Source organism: Coregonus clupeaformis, chromosome 12 (genome assembly GCF_020615455.1).
Source record: "Coregonus clupeaformis isolate EN_2021a chromosome 12, ASM2061545v1, whole genome shotgun sequence".
Lineage (NCBI taxonomy): Eukaryota > Metazoa > Chordata > Actinopteri > Salmoniformes > Salmonidae > Coregonus > Coregonus clupeaformis.
Genome location: NC_059203.1, coordinates 7,070,568 through 7,090,840, shown reverse-complemented (window position 1 = coordinate 7,090,840; position 20,273 = coordinate 7,070,568).

Here is a 20,273-nt window from a genome sequence, read left to right as displayed (position 1 = left end):
CTAGTTTCTCTCCTTGTTTTGTTATATTTCCATTTTTGTAACATCGCAATCCAAGTTCTTTGTGTTCACCAAACATACAGTAGACACAGTCAGTAGGCTAATAATGTAGTTAGAGGAGTTTGACCACTTGGAATATATTCTGTCAGAAACTGACCAGTTAATTATGTACACTGTGCATTGTGCATAAGAAAACCATTTGGAGAAATAAAAAAATAAACATATAATTCTGTCTCAGCTACAAACACCAACCCAACAGTGATATGTGCAGACTGACTCAATTTAGACTGTTTGTCAAAAGATTGATGATATTTGTACTTTTTGAACTATAACCATTAACATTTGCATAAAAGCTCCATAGATTTCAAAGGCACATTTTGGATTCACCACTGCTCTTGATCCGTTTCAGCTACAAACACCAACCCAACATTGAAATGTGCAGACTGACTAAACATAGATTGCTTCATCACAGCTTTTCGTTGCCATTTATACTTCATAAACAAATTCATTTAAATCACGAAATGCAGGCTTCAACATTTCAAACTGAACTAAAACATTTTGAGAGCTTAGAAACACATTCTATGGCTTATGATGCTATAGTATGCTCTAGACTATTATTCTAGCCCACTAACCCACTATAATAACTCCACACCTACAAACCACCCAAAAATAGGTCACTATGGGCTCTATTTTAATGTTAAATCTAAGCCAGGCGGTAGCGCTATAGGTTCAGTGGTGTGTCAGGAATATTTTTTCTTTCACTATCACAATTATCGGTGCTCTTGCTGGCCTTGGCGTGAAAGGGCTGGGTTTTCATGAATAAACAAGTTATGGGTGTGTCGAGGCTTGACTTCTGGTCGCCACAAGTATAGTTAAACATGTCCACACACAAGCACGCACGCACATACACACACGCACACACACATGCACACACACACACACATACACACACACACACACACACACACACACACACACACACACACACACACACACACACACACACACACACACACACACACACACACACACACAGAGTGACAGGTCATCAGGCCCCATCTCTGCCCATCTTCTGTGTCTCTCTCTACCTGTAGTGTGTGAATACAAAGCAGGCCCGCCTCGTCACCACAGCACAGCAGAATGCCATTATGTTCTTATCCACATTACCTTAACCTTCCTTTACTCCTGTCTGGTGTCAGGCAGGCACAGATGCCAGTTTCTTGCATTTTCTCTCTCTCTCTTTCACTCTCTTTCATTGTCTCTTTGGCTCTCTCTTCCTCCCTCCCTCCTTCTCGCTGATTCTCTGTGAGCAGCTGGCCGCAGGTATGGCCTGACCACGGGACCTTTCACAAACGCCGGAAATTAGGTGTCATTTGGTCGCAGTCAAACCCAAGGGGACTCAATTTTTGTGTTCAGGTTGAAACATGTTGGACTCTGCACAGGTGTAAAGCAATGATGAGCCTCTAACCTCACAATGTGAATAATATTCACTCTGTGATTAAATGCCTAATTTGACACAATCAGAATTAAAGTTTTGTCAGGGATAATCACGATTTGCCACAGAAGATTGTTCTGTAGTTCAAGTTTTGCGATCTACATCATCATGGGGCAAACACGGGTGTTTCTTTCCGAATTACCACAAACACTCTACACACTAGGCCTTCTTGTAGTAGGAAGCAAAGAAAGAAACAGTCAAAGACAGAAAGGAGGAGAGAATGTGAGAGGGGAGAGGAGAAGCTCCAGGTCCATTGTTTTAGTGATTGCAGCGTGACTGTCCTTCCCATAAAGAATGGTGGAGCTGATGGTGTCTGTCAGGGGCTAGCAGGTTGTTATCGAGCCATTATATCAGATTTATCTTCATTCCCATTCACCCGACACATGCCCTGAAAGCTCATTTGTCAAGCGGAGGGAGCGGCTTACTTGCATTTATAAACCCTGTCTCCTGGAGGATGTACTGGAAAATACAGTGTGACATGCAAGGGGGGCGGGACGGGGTGGTACTGGCATCTGGCTGCCACTTAACTTGGCACGGCCTGGAATAATCCATGCATCACCTCCCAGAAGAGAAGAGCCTGTGATTTATTGGCCGTCTTTAACTACAACTTTGTAACGCATTGCCCTCATCTCTCCCTCTTCCTCACCCTTTCACCCTCCCTCCTCACCACTTCTCAACCCGCCTCACCTAGCATCAAATGGAGTTGTGTTTCAAATTGGACGTATGATCAAAATGCGTGGTGTCAGAGGGAGATTGGCTCAGCCATATGTAATATGACTACCCAGCCTGTTCCTGTTGGTCGTCCTGTGTAGAAATTGCCCAGTGTCGTCTCTTACTGATGTGTTTCTGCAGGACTGCTCCCAGGAGGCAGGAGCCTCCTCACAGGTTCAAAAGAAAACAGATCTGTAGGATTTCAGAGCCGAAATGTAGTTATTTATGCAGGCACAGGTATTACTACCCGAAGGAGATGGGCTAAGCTGGATGTTCTGATAGAATTCTGACTTCCTGTGGGAAGCACTGCTGGGCGACTGAGGAGATCAGGGATGCTCCGGAATGTTGTATTGGTTGTCTTCCTGATTCTGAAATAACTTTAGGGGAGACAGACTGTGTGTGCTGATTGCCAGTGATGGTCTTATGAAAATTCGACTGAAATGTGTGTTTGGGGACAGCTAAAGTGAGAGTATGGAAGAAGATAAGCTGCCCTTTATGAACTATTGAACTACAGTGCCTTCAGAAAGTATTCACACCCCTTGACTTTTTCCACATTTGGTTGTGTTACAGCCTGAATAAAAAATGTATTAAATTGAGATTTTGTGTCACTGGCCTACACACAATACCCCATAATGTTCAAGTGGAAATATGTTTTTTGAAATTTTTACCAATTAATAAAAAATGAAAAGCTGAAATGTCTTGAGTTAATAAGTATTCAACCCCTTTGTTATGTCAAGCCTAAATAAATTCAGGAGAGAAATGTGTTTAAAAAGTTGCATGGTCTCACTCTGTGTGCATATAGTCTTTAACATGAATTACTACCTCATCTCTGTTCCCCACACATACAATTGTCTGTAATGTCCCTCAGTCTAGCAGTAAATTTCAAACACAGATTCAACCACAAAGACCAGGGAGGTTTTCCATTGCCTCGCAAAGAAGGGCACCTATTGGTAGATGGGTAAAAATAAAAAGCAAACATTGAATATCCTTTTGAGCATGGTGAAGTTATTAATTACACTTTGGATGGTGTATCAATACACCGTCACTACAGAGATACAGGCGTCCTTCCTAACTCAGTTGCCGGATAGGAAGGAAACCACTTAGGGATTTCACCATGAGGCCAATGGTGACTTTAAAACAGTTACAGAGTTTATTGGCTGTGATAGGATAAAACTAAGGATCAACAGCATTGTAGTTACTCCACAATACTAACCTAATTGTCATAGTGAAAAGAAGGAAGCCTGTACAGAATAAAAATATTCAAATTTTGCAATAAGGCACTAAAGTAAAACTGCAAAGAAAATGTGGTAAAGAAAGCGTTATGTTTAGGGCAAATCCAACACAACACCATCACTGAGTACCACTCTTTATATTTTAAAGCATGGTGGTGGCTGCATCATGTTATGGGTATATTTGTCATCAGCAAGGACTAGGGAGTTTTTTAGGATTAAATAAATGGAATAGAGTTAAGCACAGGCAAAATCCTAAAGGAAAACCTGGTTCAGATACTGGGAGAAAAATTCACCTTTCAGCAGGACAATAACCTAAAACACAAAGGCCAAATATACATTGGAGTTGCTTACCAAGACAACATTGAATGTTCCTGAGTGGCCTAGTTACATTTTGACTTAAATCGGCTTGAATATCTATGGCAAGACTTGAAAATGGCTGACTGGCAATGATCAACAAGAATAATGTGCAAATATTGTACAATCCAGGTGTGCAAAGACTTACCCAGAAAGACTCACAGCTGAAACGGTGTCAAAGTAGATTCTAACATGTATTGACTCAGGGGTTGAATACTTATCTAATCAAGATATATTGTTTTTTATTTTTCATTAATAAAAAAATATATATTCTTTCACGTTGACATTACAGAGTATTTTGTGTGGGGGGAAAAAGTACAATTCAATCCATTTTAATCCCACTTTGTAACACAACAAAATGTGGAAAAAGTCAAGGGGTGTGAATACTTTCTGAAGGCACTGTACTTACAGTGCATTCGGAAAGTATTCAGACCCCTTGATTTTTTCCACATTTTGTTACGTTACAGCCTTATTTTAAAATTGATTTTTTTTTTTTTATCCTCATCATTCTACACACAATACCCCATAATGACAAAGCAAAAACATGTTGTGGGTATTGTGTGTAGATTGATGAGTAAATTGTTTTATTTAATCAATTTTATAATAAGGCTGTAAAGTAACAAAATGTGGAAAAAGTCAAGGGGTCTGAATACTTTCCGAATGCACTGTATATCTTTCACAGGCCAGATGGTCACTGTTTCGGTCTGTGTTTACTGCAAGATCCCCAGTGCTGCAAAATGTACCTTTTAGATGGGCCTGATTAGTTATTCCATCTGTTTGTTATTTCATCCAACATCACATTGAGCCTGTCTCTCTCTGCTCACGCCTGAGGCTGCTCCATATGTGTGGACTCAGCGCTTTTGCTTTCTAGCCAGTTCTCTCTCTGTGAGGTTGAGGAACTTCTTTTAGAAGTGGCAATGCCAAAAACGTTGAATTACAAATGAATCAAAGTGTTCTTATCTGCTGTATGGAGCCTTGCCCATTCCCATTGTCTAAGCCCTCTGTTCTTCTACCTGTGGCTCTTTGTGGAGTGTTTCAGTCATTCTGACTGGCCACAAGACAGTGGGCAGGGGATTGACTGGCCGTGAGTTGGAGAGATAGAGGAAGAAATGAGGGGATAGAGGGAGGTAACGACTTGAATCCTGGATTAATTTGCCTGCATGCTGATTGGTGCTGTGAGACTGCGTTAATTTCCCTTGTTCCTTCCGCAGCCTTTTCCCTGTGATTGAGTATGGGCTCTGTTGTTGTTTGGCGACGGAGTGGAAATGAAAGCAGTCATCATTAGGATTTACAATAGCAGCCAGGCAGGCAGGCAGGCAGGCAGGCAGCCAGTAAGGCAGGGAGGCAGGCAGGGAGGCCAGAGGAAACATGGGTTCCGATCACACGCTGCCTCTAATTAAGGCCACACACTCCAAATTGCTTGTAAATAAAGATAAATGGCGCCGGGAATGTAAAAGATGCTGGCAGTGGATTTATCATACCATTAGCCTACCAAGCCAGTTTGAGGGTGAGGTGGGGAGGGGGAACACATGTCTGTCACAAGCCCACACCCCTCCCTCTAAACGTGAGGTAACAACCCAGTCCCAGACAATCCAGTGGGGGACACCTAAATCTGCCGCCCCCTGTCCCTCCCCCATCACTCATGAGTCTGGTCTCAGATAGTGCTTTCACAAAACCATCCTCTGAAATGGTCTGCTCAGTGCACTCACCCTCTCCTCCTCTCCCCATCTTTCCCCGTAGCAGTCCTTAAATTACTCCCAAATAAACAGTGTCCCTAATTGATTTGGAATAATCTCTGTCTCATTCCGCAGCCTCCCGTAAACTGATGTGAGAGAGCGCACGCCACCATTACCATCCCCCGATTCAATTAAGTCAGGAATTACTTGTCATAGACACTTTTCTATCCATTTAGCAGCATAATTCTGATCCTTTGGAGAATTACGTGGGAGAAACATGATGTACAATGTATGATAAATGTTAACCCAGCCAAAGGGAGAGTAAATGAAATCTTGGAAATGGATCCTGTCAGGTTGGATAGCAGACAGATTGTGGCTGGTGCTCTGTTTCACCACTTGGTGGCACTGTTGCACCATGCTTTGCAGGGAGAACAGAGAAACTGCCCTCTGCATACTGTAGACCAGGGCTCTCCAACCATGTTCCTGGAGAGCTACCATCCTGTAGGTTTTCACTCCAAACCTAATCTAGCACACCCAATTCTAATAATTAGCTGGTTGAATCAGGTTGAACCAGGTTAGTTACAACTGGGGTTGGAGCGAAAACCTACAGGAGGGTAGCTCTCTCTCTCACCTAGGTTGTTCCTGGTTCTGGAACAAGGGTTTGTTGGTTTGTGTCTTGTTTGATATAACATTTCAGAGTCAGAAGCATTATCCATCTAACCTCAATCTAAGATTCAGATGAAGTGAAATAGTTAGTTCACCAGGACCTGTTAGAATAACATCATACCCACCTTCACCACATGCTGGTCTCACATACTTGGTTGACCTTGAAAATCGCCTTACACAAATTGGCAACTGCTGGTCTCAATTCATTCACACATGAACAGTAAAATGACTGGCTGTTCCCAGACAAACTGAATTCTCCATCTCTCAGTCTCCGGTGTTCACCCTCTCTCTACTCTCCATCCCCCTTGTCTAGTCTATACATACATTACATGTAATGACCTGCTCTAGCAGAGGGGTGGAGTGGGGAGGTGGAATATAGAGCAGCAGTAAGTGTGTGTGTGTGCCCACAGTCAGTGTGCCACGATGAGGGCAGAAGAGCAGGGATGTGTCCCAAGGTGCCCCTGGGCTCTATCCCGGGTAGACCCTGCCCTAGACCAGAGAGGGCTGACAGGGCTGAGAGTTGAAGATGTCCTACCAGCCTATCAGTAATCTCCAGGGTGTCACTGCCACCTCAGTGCCACATTTCCCTCTGCGGAGTGAGATTGCCGCAGTGATGGTAACGACAGCCGTCTCACACCCGGGGGAGTCAGGCGTGCGGTGCGGGGGGCTCCTCACCTCCCTCAGTCTGGGAGATTGCTTCCCGTTACCGGTGCTCCCTGGTATTTCCGCCCCATGCAGCATTAATGGGAAATCAATCAGATGAGCCCAGCCTTAACCGAGCAGGAGGCATCAACCATAAATATTCATGTCCATTTTGAGAAGTTGTTTGCACTCCATATTTCTGTTGACATATGGGGGCTGTGTTGGCATTTGTATCTGGAGGTATGAGGGGTGGTGGGCCGGAGGGGTGTGTGTGTTTTGCAGTGAGGGACACAGATGGGAAATGAGGCGGTGACAGTGACCTATTTACCTGCTGCTCAGGTGTCATGTGATTAAGAGTTGGTTTGTCAGTCACACAGGCCAGGGCTGGGTCATTCAATTGGTTCACAGGAGCAGCAGGCCTACACTAAAACAAACACCAGGTGGTCTACTCGCACTGTAATTGCTCTACATAGTTCATTTCCTGCATGGCACCTTTGCTGTCTGGTAGCTTAATGTTTTACAGTTTTATCTTTATCTAAATCAAACATAGGCTACATACAGTGCAGGGGAATAGATAACAATTGTATTTCTCATCTGTTGTCTTATGAATATAACTGTTCTTTACGTGTGTCTCTGTGTTTGTGTGTGTATGATCTGTTCTGGGTGTTGTTATGTCTTATGTTCCTCCCCTTGGTGCCATGCCTGATCAGGGTGCCTACTGAGGTGGTGAAACAGAGGACTCAGGCCATGCTGTCCTCCAACACCTACCAGGTGCTGCTGGCCACCCTCAGAGAACAGGTAGGTCTACACCATGACCCATCAACACTAGCACATTTGTTTTTCCGTTCTCTCCATGTGTTTCATGCATGTGTGTATATCCAGACTGTGTTTGTGTGTGTGCGTGTGTCCTAACTAGATATAACACCTATTTTGTCTCTGTGCAGGGTGTTAGAGGCTTGTACAGGGGCTACAGGAGTACGGTACTCAGAGAGGTAGGTCTGTTCTACCAGACACACCTTCCCTTTTACACTGAATTGAACAAAAGTACATCAAAGCGTTCTCGTTGCATTAGCCTCTATCACACATCATTGGCAGGATCATGGACTCCTCTTGATTGTTTTTTTGGCAGGTGTACCAGTATGCTTGTATGTATGCAGCCTGTACCACCATAACATGTCAGGTACTATACTTGTAAAATGGGACTATTCAGAATTGATTAATTCATGATAAAAGACGGTTGTATTTTCTCCCATTATTGCTCTGAAAGCTTTCTAAATCCCCCTGGGCAGAGAGGGGAGTGGATGGAAACACTTAACTATTGGGTTTTTCTCTGTTTCATTTTGCACAATTACTTAACTGAGACCAGTTCCATGTGTTGGAATCGCTTGATTAATTCAAGTAATTAGAGATGTTATAAATGCAAAACAAAATGAGGAGAAAGAAAGCAGAGATTGAACATTGAACTAGTCCCCTTGATGAAGGCTCACCTTTGTAATGGAGCGCCCGCTCTGCTCCATCCCTCCCGCTCTTTGATTCATTATCTGCTGGTTAATTGCACCTGCAGAGCATGAAAATGTCTAATGGATTCAGGCACGTTGCATTTATTTCCACAATATTTTTTTTCTTTCTCATTTTGAATAGATTGAGAAAGAAACAGAGAGAGGGAAGAAAAGTTATATATGAAGGTGACACTTGTTTTTCTCTCTCCTTTTGGGGTAATATAGTCCCCTACCGCTGTGCTAGCTTGGACTTATTTTCTGCCTCACTAAACCGATGTTATTCACACAAATTCCATCTGGACAGGGAGGGAAAAAAGGACAACAAGGCTCTCTGATTTCTCCAAGGGGCTGTGAATAAATGAATACATTTGGAGGCTGGTGCCCGGCCTGTGTGCATACTAAGGGCCAGATGAAACGGGTGGGGAGAGGGGCAGAGGAGTGCCTAGGATCCTCCTCGCGATTGGCTTTGACGTGTGTCAGGAAGGTAATTCATTTTCTCAGCCGGCTATTCGCTATCTCATCCTGCTCGGCGACCCTGTCAAGATAACTTTGTTTAGCTCGAGCGGCGCTCCCCCAGCACGGCCATCTAATTGGGGTCCTCTCTATGATGTATATTCAATAAGTGATTTCTGATAGCAGAGATCTCACAGGTTACAGCAGGAGGGGAGTGTGGCTGTGTCCAGGATGAGGGGTTAGACAAGTAGGGAGTGGTGGAGGACTGATTCACAACTGACATGATTATGTTAGGAAGCACATCAGCTTTCTGATTTTTATTTATTTTAATTTATATATATATATATATATATATATATATATATTTGATGTATAGTTTCTTAATTAACTATTACATTGTTTATATTTGTAAAGCTGAGGTAGGATTTAAGTTTCAGACAGATCCCGTATGAAATAGCCCTAAATGAGAAATCCAGTGCAAGCAAAGTGATTTTGATTTGTCTGTGCCAAAAGAAAGCACTTACTTGAATCTAAATACATGTTGTAGTGAATAATTAGTTTGGATTCCTATGCACTAGGCTGTTAGCTGCGATTGTTGTCCATTTAGATCAGTGTTTCATTGTAAAGCCCAGTAAATCACCACAATCAGTATTATGTAAATGTGTGTGGTAAATACTTTTAATTAAACCCTTGCTTAGGTCTTTTGTTTATGTACTTTGGCATGTTCCCCAGTTTGGTGGTTTTATGGTTTTCTGTCATCACCACCTTTGCTTCTCTTCACCACTAGATGGCACAATAAGAGTATTCCACTCAGACTCCTCTGTTCCATTTTACATTAACTTTGAGTTATTTAGCAGACACTTTTATCCAGAGCAACTTACAGTTAGAGCATTCATCTTAAGATAGCTAGGTGAGACAACCATATATCACATTTGTACTAAGTACATTTTCCTCAATAAAGACGTTATCAGAAAAGTCAAGTGTTATTTACAGTTGAAGTCGGAAGTTTACATACACTTAGGCTGGAGTCATTAAAACTTGTTTTTCAACCACTGCACAAATATCTTGTTAACAAACTATAGTTTTGGCAAGTCGGTTAGGACATCTACTTTGTGCATGACATTGCACATGACATTATTTCACATATAATTCACTGTATCACAATTCCAGTGGGTCAGAAGTTTACATACACTAAGTTGACTGTGCCTTTAAACAGCTTGGAAAATTCCAGAAAATGATGTCATGGCTTTAGAAGCTTCTGATAGGCTAATTGACATAATTTGAGTCAATTAGAGGTGTACCTGTGGATGTATTTTAAGGCCTACCTTCAAACTCAGTGCCTCTTTGCTTGACATGGGAAAATCAAAAGAAATCAGCCAAGACCTCAGAAAAAAAATGGTAGACCTCCACAAGTCTGGTTCATCCTTGGGAGCAATTTCCAAACGCCTGAAGGTACCACGTTCATCTGTATAAACAATAGTATACAAGTATAAACACCATGGGACCATGCAGCCGTCATACCGCTCAGGAAGAAGATGCGTTCTGTCTCCTAGAGATGAACGTACTTTGGTGCGAAAAGTGCAAATCAATCCCAGAACAACAGCAAAGGACCTTGTGAAGATACTGGAGGAAACAGGTACAAAAGTATCTATATCCACAGTAAAACGAGTCCTATATCGACATAACCTGAAAGGCCACTCAGCAAGGAAGAAGCCACTGCTCCAAAACCGCCATAAAAAAAGATAGACCACGGTTTGCAACTGCACATGGGGACAAAGATCGTACTTTTTGGAGAAATGTCCTCTGGTCTGATTAAACAAAAATAGAACTGTTTGGCCATAATGACCATCGTTATGTTTGTAGGAAAAAGGGGGAGCTTGCAAGCCGAAGAACACCATCCCAACCGTGAAGCACAGGGGTGGCAGCATCATGCTGTGGGGGTGCTTTGCTGCAGGAGGGACTGGTGCACTTCACAAAATAGATGACATCATGAGGAAGGAAAATGATGTGGATATATTAAAGCAACATCTCAAGACATCAGTCAGGAAGGTAAAGCTTGGTCGCAAATGGGTCTTCCAAATGGACAATGACCCCAAGCATACTTCCAAAGTTGTGGCAAAATGGCTTAAGGACAACAAAGTCAAGGTATTGGAGTGACCATCACAAAGCCCTGACCTCAATCCTATAGAACATTTGTGGGCAGAACTGAAAAAGCATGTGCGAGCAAGGAGGCCTACAAACCTGACTCAGTTACAGCAGCTCTGTCAGGAGGAATGGGCCAAAATTCACCCAACTTATTGTGGGAAGCTTGTGGAAGACCACCCGAAATGTTTGACCCAAGTTAAACAATTTAAAGGCAATGCTACCAAATACTAATTGAGTGTATGTAAACTTCTGACCCACTGGGAATGTGATGAAATGAATAAAAGCTTAAATAAATCATTCTCTCTACTATTATTCTGACATTTCACATTCTTAAAATAAAGTGGTGATCCTAACTGACCTAAGACAGGGCATTTTTACTAGGATTAAATGTCAGGAATTGTGAAAAACTGAGTTTAAATGTATTTGGCTAAGGTGTATGTAAACTTCCGACTTCAACTGTATGTATTTTATTTTGGGGGTGGGGGAATAAGACTGAGATGTCTAATTTAAGATACTCTTTTAAGTGGTAGGCTTTCAGATGTTTTCGGAAGATGGGTTGGGACTCTGCTTTCCTAGCATCAGGGGGGAACTGGTTCCACCATTGGGGTGCCAGGACAGAGAAGAGCTTTGACTGGGCTGTGTGGTAGTTGACCTCCGTGGCAAAACGGAGTGCTCGGTTTGAGCATAGCCTGAAGGTAGGGAGGTTCCCCTTTCTGCTCAGGAGACCTCCCTTCCCTCTCCTCTCCTAACTGGCTTGATAGGCTTTTTATTGCATGACAGTAGTGAACATTTTGGATCGAGTGCCTGCAGTATGAAAATGTATGCATTCACTAACTGTAAATCGCTCTTGATAAGAGCGTTTGCTAAATGACTAAAATGTCAAATGTAAAAATGAGTGCCCGTATACTCTGGCCTCAAACATAATATTTGATCTAGGAGTTGATCTAGACTGCTTCTTATTTATTTATTTTTTTGAGTAATGAACGTCACTTATGTTATTTTATATTAATTTAGTCATTTGCTAGTGTGTGTTGAGGAGGGCTGTGTAAGTGAAGCAGACAGTCATTGCTCTGATAAGGTGGATTGATGGAGCTCTCTCTCTCTCTCCCTCTTTCTCTCTCTCTCTCTCTCTCTCTCTCTCTCTCTCTCGCTCTCTCTCCCTCTCTCTCTCTCTCTCGCTCACTCGCTGTCCCGGTCTCTTTCTTTCTTTCTTTCTTTCTTTCTTTCTTTCTTTCTTTCTTTCTTTCTTTCTTTCTTTCTTTCTTTCTTTCTTTCTCTAACCACACTGTGGGCTCTTCTTCTGCCCTAGGGAGTTGCTGTAAGAGAGAAAGAGTGACAGAGAGAGAGAGAATGGGAGAGAGATCCAAAAAGCGAGAGAGTGAGTGACCTGTCTTTGGTGCGTCTGTCTGACAGGAACAAAAGTGGGATGGTTTATGTGTCCTCGGTCCTCCTCCCAATAACACAGGGTTAGAACAGCCGCCTGGAGCACTGAACTGACAGACAACCTGCAGCCAGCCTCTCTCTTTCTCTTTCTCTCTCTGCCTCAGAGAAACCACTCTTAACAAACACCTCCACTCCTCTCTATCCTGTTCCCCTCTCTCCCTTGGGTCCTGTGTCCCTCTGAAAGCACTCATATGTAACTAGAAATTGTCACCAAAGTAAATACAGTATAACTGGCAAAAGGGCAACTTTGACTGTAGAAATAACTCCCCTCTTTTCCCTCTCGCCCTCCCTCCCTCGCTCAAGCCCTCTCCCTCCTTTTCTCCCTCAAACACTGTTGACATGAGAGAGCCTTTGGCCCCTAAGGCCCAGGTCTAACCCCACGCCCAATTTGTTTGAATTACTCTGTTGTTTACCTTCCTGCTCTGCCTTAGTCACACTGGATTGTGCTTCAAACAGGTGGAACGTGTGTGAGTGAGTGTGTGTGTGTACTGATACATGTCGTATGTATGCGTGTGTGCGCACTTGCGTGTCCGATTTGGTACGCTAACAACGGTGTGGTATTTCCACTCCTGTTATGATTGGAATTAAGTCACTAAACAAGCGTATGACAGACATGACCCTTCTGTGGCTCTTTGGAGAGGAACCATGTTTGTCCGTGTGGCACATTTTGAGAAAAGAGGTGAGGAGAACAATGCAAGAAAAGAGAAGCGAGGAGACACTCATCCAGTTTTCTGTTCCTGTGCTCAGTGATCCATAAGGGCTAGTGTTTATATATACCCTCATCCTCATCTAGCACAGAGAGAGACAGGAGAGAGAGAGAATCTTCTTTGCGTATGTGAGACAGGGAAGATTTACTCTGTTTACTACTGGACGGTTGGACTGTATATCTAGTCCAGGGTTCCCCTCACTAACGTCAATATCTACAGTCCAAAATACTCCTCTAACACCCCCAATAAAAGGGAGATAAGACTGGTACACATGTAACTGTGGGGAAATCTAACTTGGTGTTGTTGTTTAGAAGATGGAAACTTATGGTTTCACATCTGCTTGTATATTGCTCTGTTTAGTCACAGAATGGTATCAATGATTAGTATGGGAGGCCTGATGTATATAATAGGCCCTGTTGACCTTTGTGTGCTTGACCTTTGGCCTGACCTGGCTGTGTGTGTAGAGGTCAGTGTTTTGTGTGTGTGTGTGTGTGTGTATGGTGTGTGTGTGAGAGAGAGCGAGAGAGCGAGAGAGCGAGAGAGCGAGAGAGCGAGAGAGAGAGAGAGAGAGAGAGAGAGAGAGAGAGAGAGAGAGAGAGAGAGAGAGAGAGAGAGAGAGAGAGAGAGAGAGAGAGAGAGAGAGAGAGAGAGAGAGAGAGAGAGAGAGAGAGAGAGAGAGAGAGAGAGAGAGAGAGAGAGAGAGAGAGAGAGAGAGAGAGAGAGAGAGAGAGAGAGAGAGAGAATGGAAAGAAGAGGTGTAGGGTGTGTGTGGGGTGAGGCGACCATGTGTGTTTGGGGAGGTATCTGGTGTCAGCACATATTTGGAGCTAGTATTGCCCGTGCAGACAGGCTGAGGGAGAGAAGACAGCTGTTGCATGCTGCTCCTACCAGGCAAGGAGGAACCAACCTTCACACTACAACCTCCTCGTTTCCCTTAGAACCTCCACCCTGCTGGGACCAGCTCCGTTTGATAATCCACCCCACACTGGAGCAGTTGGCCTGAGTTAACCCACCGTCACCACCTGGATTAGCACCCCATGTTTATACCCCACTAACCATGTGTACTGAGGTATTTGTTGAGGGAGTAGACATGAAGGTATCCATGTTGAAAGAGCATCAGAAACCACACATGCCAGTAGCCCTATAGCACTAAGTAGGCCAGTAGAATGAGATCAGAGGCCATAAAAAGGCATCATTGGATAAGGCATAGAATGGAATTGCATGGTCACAATGATGGAATTTGCAAAGCCTTTACTAACTCAATTTCTAGACTGAAAGTAGTACACATTGAAATGAACACATTTCAGGAATACTCATTTTGATTTAACGATTAAATGAATGTCCTGTTTAAACCTTTACTCTTCTGTTGGTAGCCTAACCCATTTAACGGACTCTAGAAGTCTGTGCTAAACTCTTGGATGGTTTTCATGAACATGAAGTCGTCCCTGTCAGTGGATGTGGTTTATTAACTTGACCACACTCATCATGATACAGTCACATTAACTGCTCTCTATGTACATGAGTGGTAGAGCGTGGCTAATTGTGTCTGTCTCAATCAGAACCCTCACATTGGATATTATTGGCCTAGTTTTGCCATGGTTGGAGATGACAGTTTATGATATCTGTTTATGTAGTCCTATCGCTCTCCCCTATCTTTTTGTCATTAATCTCGCTCTGGTTAATGTGTTTGGCAGGACGAGGGTCTATGTGCTATGTGCTGTACACACACACAAACACTCCCCTCACACACACTCCCAGTGGGACGCAGTTTGGCAGGTGCTCCTCTACAGCTCCTGGTGTATATCTGAGAACAAGCCTTGTGTCCTCTGCTAGAACAACAAGCAGAGGTACTGATGACTAATAGACTTGGATGAGGAGGTGGACTCTGGATGAGTACACAGGCAGGATGGAGACAAACAGACACCCCATGTACAGGGCCAAGGCCCAGAGTCTTATCCTTGGCTGAGAGACAGGACACGGCTGTGTTCAGCTGGATGAAGAGAGGAGCATGATGATCCATAGGAGGTCGAGCCACAGGCACCCATGGATCATACATCTCATGGTGTTATGTGTCTATGTCTTTGCTGCAGAGTATTCCCCATCAGGGAAGTGATTCATAAAGCAGTCCCAGATTGGGTCAGGGCATGTCATAAGTGTTTGTGCTCATGTGTTGATATAATGGACTCTCTGAAGGGCTGGGGCTGCTTCAGTATCAGCAGGATTAGTGAATTATGTGGGGTGATTGTGTGAGGACTGACTTGATCAATGTTTCTGTCCTTCTAGAGAGGTACTTTATGTGCTAGGATAACCAAACAGTGATTCATATGTGTATCTATTGCATCACTGCAGTAGTTATGTGCATTGGCAGTGTTCATGTTGTTGTATTTAGATTTATTGACATTCAAAGATGACAGTTGTATTTTACCACAGTGAGAGAGTAAAAAAGTATGTACTTTAAATCTACACTAGCCTACACTATGTGTCTAACTACCCACTCTGATGGGTATTAAACCCAAACCAAAGAGAATGCAGTGATTACAGCTTTTCCTCCATTTATGATTATTGCCCAGAACTGAATGATTTCCCAGGCCTTTGACTTTTCAGAGAAGCTGCAGGGACACCCTAACTGGAAGTCAGTGTTCATTAAACCCAGGCCTTTAGGCCAGAGGGTCTCTGTTTGTAGCAGACACACACAGGAAGCACGGATTCACAACCAATACTCCCACTCTGACAAGGTTTTTTATATCTATTATCCAGGGCTAGGAGACAGTTATGTTTGACAGCATTATTTTTTTTTTTGGGTTCACCTCTGTGTTTACTGTACTGTGAGCTGAGCATTGGTGTCAGGGTCGAGGGTGTGGACGTGACCAACATGGCTGCCGTCAGCGGTCGGTAACAAGCGTATCTCTCCAGGTCCCGAGGCTATGTTTGCTTCCCACAATTTTCTGCGTGATTAGCTCAATCCGAGCAGAAAACGATCCGGGCCCCCACGTGTTTCCAATAAGGACCCTCGGCCTGGCGAGGAACCCAGAGAATCAGAAAGTGGGGGGAGGGATCTAGAAGGGGGGAGAGTAGGAGAGACTGGAGGGCGGTCGAGAGAATGAGAACAGGGGGAGAGGGTAGGAGAGTGGTGGGGGATCTCGAGAAGGAGAGAGGGGAGAGTAGGGGGGAGTAGGAGAGACGGGGGGGTCAAGACAGAAAGAAAGAAAGAAATATGAAATATAAGCTATACATGCATAGAGGCTGAAGAAATCAATTTCCACCATGTCAGGACTTTATCACCTGAGGATGGGGGGATGGGAGAGCAGAGGATAAGTACTGTAAATCTCTATCACTGTAGAGAGACGTCGGGACGGAGCACCCTGTAATTAGAGGTTAACCTCACACTCGTTTAACAGCGCAACCACTCGTTCATGAGGGGAAACTGCTTAGTTACACCCCTCTCTCCTCCCACTCTCATCCTGCTTGCTCTCATCCTTCTCATCATCACATGGCCATCTGTTTCCATTTCAGCCAATTCATGTGTTGAATTGAATGTAATATTAATTAACAGTGTGTTCTGGCCTGGGCACTTTTCAAATAATATTTTCACTGCATGGATTTGAAAATGAATAACATAGAATAACTCAATCTAGAATAGGTCACTCTTTCTTTAGATAGCCTGGATAGTGCATCTGTAGATACTCTACAGATGGTCATACTATCAACAAACTAGCTATTGATAAGCAACTGCTTGGTAAGGTTACGGTTAGGTTTAGGTTTAGAATAAGGTTTAGGTTAAGGTTAGGGCTAAGGTTAGGGTAATATTTTTCTGAAATTATTTTCTGGAAGTAAGCTCCTGTATTTCTGAAGCACGGATGTGTAACCTAGTTCAGGGTTCTCAAACTTTGTGGGGCCGGGGAGACCTTTTGTGATAGCAAATTCATCAGGGACCCCTTATAACTCGAGTGAGAGACATTTTATTGAAGGAGTTTTACTTCGCCAGTGCATGGCCGGAGGAACCAAGTCTCGGGCCCTGGGAAGGAACATTTTAAAGGCCCACCTCTTGGCAGAGAGAAAATGTAGCAGTTTTCAAGCTAATTTCCTGCAATTCTACACTGCTCTGTTTTGGTAAAAAGCTGAAGGAATGGTCCTGGAGAAATATGACCACTCTCAAATTCATAGACAGAGCTATGGATGCAAGGACTGACTATCCATGATATCAAAATGATAGTTTTAACCATTTACATTGTTTACAAACGTTGGAGTAAAACAAGCTTATATTTTGGGTTCTGATGTAAAAACAAATATACAATAAGTATTAAGTTGAAAAATGTATAATTGGTGGAGCACTGTGGATACCAATATCCCAGTGTACCTCGCAGGCCCATGTTGCACAGGGTTAAGAACATAAATTGTAGATTACATTGTATTGTATTGTATTATACCCTCTAAACTTATTCCACGGATCCCTTGGTCAAAATGACTTTAATCTGTTGTACCTCTGCGTACCCCACTTTGAGAACCCGTGGCCTAGTTGTTCCCTGGAGGCTATAGTGCTGTGACGTTGGCCAGATGGTGGCACCTGCTGCAGGCTGCGAGCCCTGGTCCCTGGTCTCTGGCCCTGTAGGACCCCACCAGCCTGGCCTGGCCTGGGAGAGCAGAGCACTGCTGACATGTCTGTTTAGTTTAGCTCAGCTAAAAGCTCAGCTAACAGCTAACCCCCATCTGGAAACATCTGGACCAGCCCACAGGGGTCAGGGGTCAGACAATGATGTAATTTCTTCATGTCGAATGGAGATTTTTTTTTTTTACATTGACTATGTAAGTAAGACAGCACTTTTCACCACACCCCACTGGGTGTGGAACCGGTGAAAGGCTGAGTCATGCCTCCATCTGCTTCCCTGGAGCATGCATAGAGTCCTGTAACATTGTAGCTAAGCTAATAGAGCATCTGCTTCAATACTGAAAGGTAAATGATTGCTCTATCCATCCATCATCCATTCATCCATCCATCTATCCACCTATCCATCCAGTCAGTCAGTCAGTCAGTCAGTCAGTCAGTCAGTGATTGCATCATGCGGCCTGTTTCTGAGGAGTTCTGTACAGGCTTGTTGAGGAGTGATCAGGTCCATACTGTCACTGCCAGTCAGACCTGAGCTCTCCTTCTGATGCTTTGCTATTGCCAGCTGTGCTGAGGTTATCTGATTCTCATAAACTTTGTACTGTAGTGGAGAGTATGTTTAGAGGATCACTATAACAGACACCTGTCCTTTATTAGCGTTGAGATTAATTAAACCTTTCCAGACTGCTCAGGAGTGATGGCTTCTGAGAAGCCCCTGATCCACCGCTGATTTATGCACAGGTTTTACACCTCTGGAAGAGATGCAGCGTGTGTGTGTCTAACAGCTGGATCTCCCTGAAGGCAGTGATTGGTGTGTTGGAATGGTTCTGCTCTGTGTGTCATGGCTCTGGGCTCGGCTCCCACATTGCACTCTGCTGTGTGTTTGAGGGGGATGCGCCAAGCCAGAGGGCTCTGACTGTTGATGTGTAGAGCTGGCAGAGGTGAAATGACTTGTTCTACTGGACTGAGCAGCATAATCTGCTGCGATACTTTGACAACATCTCTCCCTGGCCCCTCACCTCAGTGTCCCTCTACCTGGCACCTATCCCCTCTATCCACTATCTCCTCACCTGTCTCTCCTCTCCCCGAACCCGTCTCCTTCATAACCACTCACTCCCTCACTTTGTAACCCTCCGATTCTCCCTCCGCTCTCTACCCTTCTACTTTCCCTACTCTCCTTGTCTCCAGGCCTTCAGTCCCTCCATTGACATCTTCTCATTCAGCCCCTCACCCCCCTCTCCCTCCAACCTCTCACTCTCTACTCTTCCCCTAGGTCACTCTACCTTATCGCCTAAACCCCTTTCCTACTTACTTTCCTACTTACTTCCCTACTTACTTCCATGCTCTTACCCTTACCCAGCCCCAGTGTCATGCAGCCCCAGCCCCAGCCCTGTATTCTCACCTCCATGCATCCCCAGCCCCATGCAACCCTCTGCAGTCCCATGCAACCTCAGCCCTGTAGCCCCACCCAGGCCTTCAGGCAGCTGTAGATCTCTTCCTAGCTGTCAGCACCTAATTGGTTGGCCCAGAGGGCATCGTGTGTCATACCACAGGATAATTAATTGGCTACCTAACAGACTCCCTCTGACATCATTGGCACTGCAGTGAAAGATGCTTTGCCTGCATGCATAGAAAACTCTTCCATTTATAGTGAGTGTTAGCTTACTGTTATTACTGTCAGTGGTTAAATTGGGCCGGGTACTGCCGGGTCTGAGACTCGGCACATATGATCCAAAATGAGAGCCAGGCAGAGTTGAATACCTTTGGTTATTTGAATTATCTAATGAAATATTGTTGTCCACATTTAATTTTCCACAGCCAAAAACAAGAGTAAGCAACAGCTAAACCAGACAACCCCATAATATAATAGTTTACCTATTCCATTGTTTAGCCTGTAGTATTCTATGCAAGAACATAAGATTACTCTTGAGGCGCATTAAAATTGTGAGTGAATAGGGAGAGAATTATGCTATACATGCCCAGTTATTGTACAACATTCTTAATGCAGTAGCGGGAAAACACACATTTGAAAGCAGTTTTGATACCCACTGTTAAAAGAGGAGGATCACGGAGCTTTCCACATTTACATTTTAGTCATCTAGCAGACGCTTTTAGTGTTACTAGGCTACATTTATTTCTTAAATCCAAGAAATGTGTCAAATATACCATTTTAGAACTGGAGTGTTTACCAGCGGCATGGTTTATGCTCGCTAGTGCCTGCCAATGGCGCCAATGGGGTTGAATGTATAGGGAAGACCTGGGCTTGATGTAGGCTCAAACTGGTCAGGTGTTACATATATACCTACATTATATTCACAGTACATGATCCTTTGCTGGCTGAGTGTCAGTGGAAAGTTTTTTTGAGACATTCAAGTCATTATCAATATTTTGCTACCCACTGGACACACCACGTCATTTCAACGTGGAAATGTGGGTAGTATTTGAGATATAGATCAAGGAGATTTCAACCATTAATCACCCACTCAAAAAGACAGCCAGAAGTTTGTTGAATTCCCAATGTGTTATCACTATGCTTTCAACCATCTAAAAGCACAAAAAAGTGCTTTTAGATGGTTTTTCAAATGGAAATACAATGTCAAATATTTTGTATTTATACAGTACAACAACTTAATGTGTTATCACTGTGCTT